Here is a 6,137-nt window from a genome sequence, read left to right as displayed (position 1 = left end):
CAGTTATTTTTTTAAACATTTGTAACATGCTTGAAATAAATAAATACAAATGAAATAAAAAATATCACTGTCCAATGTCTGTCTCAATCCAATGACTATTTGTCTGCATGGAAGTAATTGTTAAACATGCAAAGGTTTTGAAAGGAAGCAAAGAAGCACCTTTCCTTTGCATTTAGAGAATTCAAACTGCTCTTATCATGGCTTGTTTACATCTGAACATTTCTCCCTTTAGGAACCTTCCTAAAAGCAAAAAAGTCTTTCGTTTTTCACGCCTCTCCTCGCGTTCATAACATCTCAGAGAGAAACTGCAGCACAGTTCTCCATCCAAATGTTGTCAAAGGAAAGTCGTTCAATACGTTGAGGCCGTTGGACATGAAACATTCAGAGCTCCTAAATTCTTACATGCAAAGAAGCCTGAAAGCTGAAAATACCACGAAGAACCACTCATAGCAAGCAGAAGATTTTATTATAAATGTATAAATTTAAAAATATAAACCATTTTGTGATAAAAGTGATTTAAAAAAAACACATTTGGTATAAATGAAGCTTATGTTATGTTTTCATTTAATTAAACTAGACTTTCATTCCAATTTGTCATTTGTTGGATAAAAACATGTCTGATGATAACTTGTTCGTTTCTCACATGATTGTCTGATAATTCATTGATTGATCGGGGCTGGACCACATAAGTATACATTTCATTGGATTTAAGAGGAAACGGCTCTGTTTAAACATTTAGCGTAGCATTAAAATGAATATCTCCCCCACTTTGATTATATAGAAACTGTTTGTGTTCAGGTAGAATGTAGATTTGGTCTGATGATGAATTTCACTTCTTCTTCTTGAGGTCAGCAATGAGATATGTCTCCCTTTCCTCGAGGATTGTGTAGAACACGTCTTTGCCGTCAGGTCCGGCAGCAGTCAGGGGACCGGAGTAGAGCTTCCTCATCTTCTCCTGATCAGTGGGGCTCGCCAAGATTTTATTGTAACTCTCTTGTTGGATGATGCCTTTGTCGAGGAGCTCATCAAAAATGGGTCCTATGTTGTTCACTCTTTCGATCAGCTGGAGTCTATGTTTATCCACGAACTGAGCCCCTGAGGAAAGAAGGAGGAATGCCTGATTACAACTTTGTACATTTTCTTCAGAGGAAAAGGTTCATTTTGATGATCAAATAGTGGATTTCTAACTCTGGCATTAAACTACATCTGAAAGAATAAGGGTTCAGTTTACAGCTACGAAGTTACGTGTTCTCCAAATTCTGTAAAGCTCTTGCATCTAAAGTTTCTACAATACGACATTTTTGGGAGACGCACTTTCATGCCAAGAGTAAGATGAGAAGATAGATACTATATACTATACTTCTACTATACTACTACCACCACCAAATGCAGTTGGAACCCGAGGGCCTGGGCTGCACCAGATTTCTGCCTAAAAGCGTATTAAGGCAGTTTTTTCTCGCCGCTGTCGCTGCAACGCTCCTGGGGATGTTGGGACTCTGAAAATGTAATAAATCATGAGCGTATTCTAGTCCTGTTCAATGTGTCCTGAGATGACTTCTGTTGTGATATGACACTAGAAATAAAACTGAATTGAATAGATACAGCCCTCATGTCTGTACTCTATACACACACACACACACACACACACACACACACAAATCTAGGAGACATTTAGCTTAGTTTAGCACAGAGACAGGAGGAACCGGAGAACAGCGAGCTCGTCACAAGGTTGTGGTTTTTAGGAGTTCTGGACTGAACCAGGCTAACTCTTTCCCTTTGCTTCCAGTCTGTATGCTAAGCTAAGCTAAATGTCTCTTGGCTCTATCCTCAATGTGCAAACATTACAGCGATCTTCTCGTCCAACTCTGAGAAATAACACAATAAGTGTCAAACTAATTCATTTGAATTCAACAGTCTCAATCTAATCGGTGTCCGATGGCAGGCAGCGTTCACGATGAAGACATCACCTTACCTGTGCATCCACCTCCTGCCACGGTGTTCACAGCAGCCGCTCCAGCTGACGGTCTCCCGTCTGAAACAAATTCAAAATTGCTTCATGAAAGAGTGTTAATGCATGTTTTTTCAGACACACAGCAAACAAAAGGCCGTCTTTCACGGTAAAGATAGACAATTAAAATGCATTTCCTCCTGAATTTGTCCTCAACTCTTTTTTATGAAGTGTCCTCTTGGATGCCAGATTAAGAAAATATTAAGATAATAATATTTCATAGGAATGTTTACCCATCATTTATGTGTATATATTTGCGTGAGCTCCATAATAACCACTATTGCTGCTTTGAACGTGGAAATCCCAGATACATGCTCGGCCAAGTCCAAAGCAAAGAACTTGTGCTGGATTCTCCTTTATTTATTTATTTATTTTAAGAGACATTTCTTTCTCTTGCACTATTGATTATTTTGTTACGGGGTTTGTTCAATATGCAATACGACAACTCAATACAACACGTTAAGCTAAATCTGTCATTATTATTATTATTTATATAAATGTTATAATTAAATTGTAATAATATATATTATTTTTATTATTATGAAGACACATAATATACAAACATAATATCACACATAGAAACACCTCGTCCTCAATGCTTAAAAAACATACAAATGTTGGTTCCAATATTTCAAATATTAATATAATGTCTCGTGTTAAAAACAACTCACGGTCACCGGAAGCAGGTGTGGAGGACGTCAGTCCAGCGATGTCTGCAACTGTCATATAGGAAGCACGGTTACATCCTGATAACACTCTTACTAAAACACGGTTTATGAATATTTAATATGCTGCTGGGTTTTATCAACCCACTCCTGGACCAAACCGACTCTTCGGTCAGACCGTTGAGCCTCAGCTCGAAAGTGAAAGTAAGAATGAACCGCGCTAAATTAAATATATATTTACCCAGTTGGTCCGCCTCACTGTTGCAGTCGATCTCTCTCAGTATCTCCTCGGCCACTCGGGCAGCTCCGGCCTCGGTGAAAGTTTGGACCAAGACATTTGCGATAACCAGGAAGCTTTTCCCCTCCACTTTGTGACTGCGGTCAAGCCAGCCGACACATCGTGAACGTCAGTCAAGCCAGCCGACAGATTTTTTTGCTGTACGTGATTGTAGTATCTTTACGGTAATATCGTCTCAGAACTGGTTTCAAAATAAAAGCATTCGTCGGGTACATAGCGAAAGACTGTCAACGAAAGCAAATACTGTCAACGGAAACGTAAGGACGTTGTGATATGTACTTTCAAAATAAAGGCTCAAATAATTGACAATTGTAAGCTTAAGCCGTTTTTTTATTGAAATTTCTAACAAGGCCATGTTTCCACATGCAAATTTCACTTCAGGGTAATAGTAGACGTACACCGCCTCATATTGCCACCCAGTCTTTCCTGTGTCTTTCAAACTAAGGTAAACTGAAGTGTAAAATATGAGACATATTACACATGATTTTGGATTCAATTTAAAAGGAAACGCCCTGTTATCACTGACTAATTCCACTTCAGGGTTATAGTATATGACCTGGTAGTGTGAACCAGTAAGAATCAAGACATTCTGATGTATAGTTTCAGAATAAAAGCCCGTCAAAGTGTCAAATATGAGACAAATTACATTTGATTTTGGATTCAATTTAAAAGGAATCGCCCTGTTATCAAGGAATAATTCCACTTCAGAGTTATAGTATATGACCTGGTAGTGTGACCCAGTAAGTATCAAAACATTCTGATGTATAGTTTCAAAATAAAAGCCCATCAAAGTGTCAAATATGAGAATTATTACACATGATTTTGGGATCAATTTAAAAGGAAACGCCCTGTTATCACTGACTAATTCCACTTCAGGGTTATAGTATATGACCCTGTAGTGTGACCCAGTAAGTATCAAGACAATCTGATGTATAGTTTCAGAATAAAAGCATGTCAAAATGTCAAATATGACACATATTACACATGATTTTGGATTCAATTTAAAAGGAAACGCCCTGTTATCAAGGAATAATTCCACTTCAGGGTTATAGTATATGACCCCGTAGTGTGACCCAGTAAGTATCAAGACATTCTGATATATAGTTTCAGAGTAAAAGCCTGTCAAATATGAGACAAATTACAATTGATTTTGGATTCAATTTAAAAGGAATCGCCCTGTTATCAAGGAATAATTCCACTTCAGGGTTATAGTATATGACCTGGTAGTGTGACCCAGTAAGTATCAAGACATTCTGATGTATAGTTTCAGAGTAAAAGCCTGTCAAATATGAGACAAATTACAATTGATTTTGGATTCAATTTAAAAGGAAACGCCCTGTTATCAGGGCGTTTCCTTTTAACCGACACTCCTCCTTGAACCGACACCTTACCGTGGTGGAGGGGTTTGAGCACCTGAATGATCCTAGGAGCTATGTTGTCCGGGGCTTAATGCCCCTGGTAGGGTCTCCCAAGGCAAACAGGTCCTAGGTGACAGGTCAGACTAAGAGCGGTTCCAAAGCCCTTAATGAAAAAGATAAAATCAAGGAAGTTCACGTCGCCCGGACTGGTGTCACCGGGGCCCCACCCTGGAGCCAGGCCCGGGGTTGGGGCTCGCAGGCGAGCGCCTGGTGGCCGGGTCTGTACCCACGGGACCCGGCCGGGCACAGCCCGAAAGAGCAACGTGGGCCCGCCCTCCTGTAGGCCCACCACCCGCAGGAGGGTTCAGAAGGGGCCGGTGCGGTGGGATTTGGGTGGCTGTCCTGGGCGGGTGCCCCGGCGACCCAATCCCCGGACGGTGACTCTAGCCATGGGGACATGGAATGTCACCTCACTGGGGGGGAAAGAGCCTGAGCTAGTGCGGGAGGTAGAGCGCTACCGGCTACAGGTAGTCGGGCTCACCTCCACGCACAGTCTAGGCTCTGGAACCCAACTCCTTGAGAGAGGCTGGACTCTCTTCTACTCTGGAGTTGCCCGCGGTGAAAGGCGCCGAGCTGGTGTGGGCTTGCTTATAGCCCCCCAGCTCGGCCGCCATGTGTTGGAGTTTTCCCCGGTGAACGAGAGGGTCGTTTCCCTGCGCCTTCGGGTCGGGGATAGGTCAGAGTACCCGGCCTTCTTGGAGTCCTTGGGAGGGGTACTTGAGAGTGCTCCAACCGGGGACTCCATTGTTTTACTGGGGGACTTCAACGTTCACGTGGGCAACGACAGTGTTACCTGGAGGGGCGTGATTGGGAGGAACGGCCTCCCCGATCAGAACCCGAGTGGGGTTCTGTTATTGGACTTCTGTGCTGGTCACGGTTTGTCCATAACGAACACCATGTTCAAACATAAGGGTGTCCATCAGTGCACATGGCACCAGGACACCCTAGGCCGGAGGTCAATGATCGACTTCGTGGTTGTGTCATCTGACCTCCGGCCGTATGTTTTGGACACTCGGATGAAGAGAGGGGCTGAGCTGTCAACTGATCACCCCCTGGTGGTGAGTTGGATCCGCTGGCAGGGGAGGAAGCTGGACAGACTTGGCAGACCTAAACACGTTGTGAGGGTCTGCTGGGAACGTCTGGTGGAACCCTCTGTCAGGGAGGTCTTCAACTCCCACCTCCGGGAGAGCTTTGACCAGATCCCGAGGGAGGCTGGGGACATTGAGTCCGAATGGACCTTGTTCTCTGCTTCCATTGTTGACGCGGCTGTTCGAAGCTGTGGCCGTAAGGTCTCCGGTGCCTGTCGTGGTGGCAATCCCCGAACCCGGTGGTGGACACCGGAAGTAAGGGATGCTGTCAAGCTGAAGAAGGAGTCCTACCGAACCTGGTTGGCTCGGGGGACTCCCGAGGCAGCTGACAGGTACCGGCAGGCCAAGCGTCCTGCAGCGTGGGCGGTCGCTGAAGCAAAGGTTTGGGTCTGGGAAGAGTTCGGGGAGGCCATGGAGGAGGACTATCGGTCGGCCTCGAGGAAATTCTGGCAAACCATCCGGCGCCTTAGGAAGGTGAAGCAGCCCTCCACCAACATTGTTTACGGTGGAGGTGGGGAGCTGCTGACTTCGACTGGGGATATCGTCGGGCGGTGGAAGGAATACTTCGAGGGTCTCCTCAATCCCACTGACACGTCTTCCATTGAGGAAGCAGAGGCTGGAGACTCGGAGGTTCATCCACCCATTACCCGGGCAGAAGTC

The 6,137-nt window shown here is 44.3% G+C and overlaps 1 protein-coding gene across 1 annotated transcript in view; it reads right to left on the bottom strand.

Annotated features, from left to right (window-relative positions):
* Nucleotides 1–6,137, bottom strand: part of LOC311025030 (uncharacterized protein) — a 375,179-nt gene that overhangs the window by 316,895 nt on the left and 52,147 nt on the right. The gene's annotated exons all lie outside the window — the stretch shown is intronic.

Source organism: Eutrigla gurnardus (genome assembly GCF_963514095.1).
Source record: "Eutrigla gurnardus genome assembly, chromosome: 14".
Taxonomy (NCBI): domain Eukaryota; kingdom Metazoa; phylum Chordata; class Actinopteri; order Perciformes; family Triglidae; genus Eutrigla; species Eutrigla gurnardus.
Note: the sequence above shows the minus strand (reverse complement) of the source record. Positions and strands in the feature narration are given on the sequence as shown.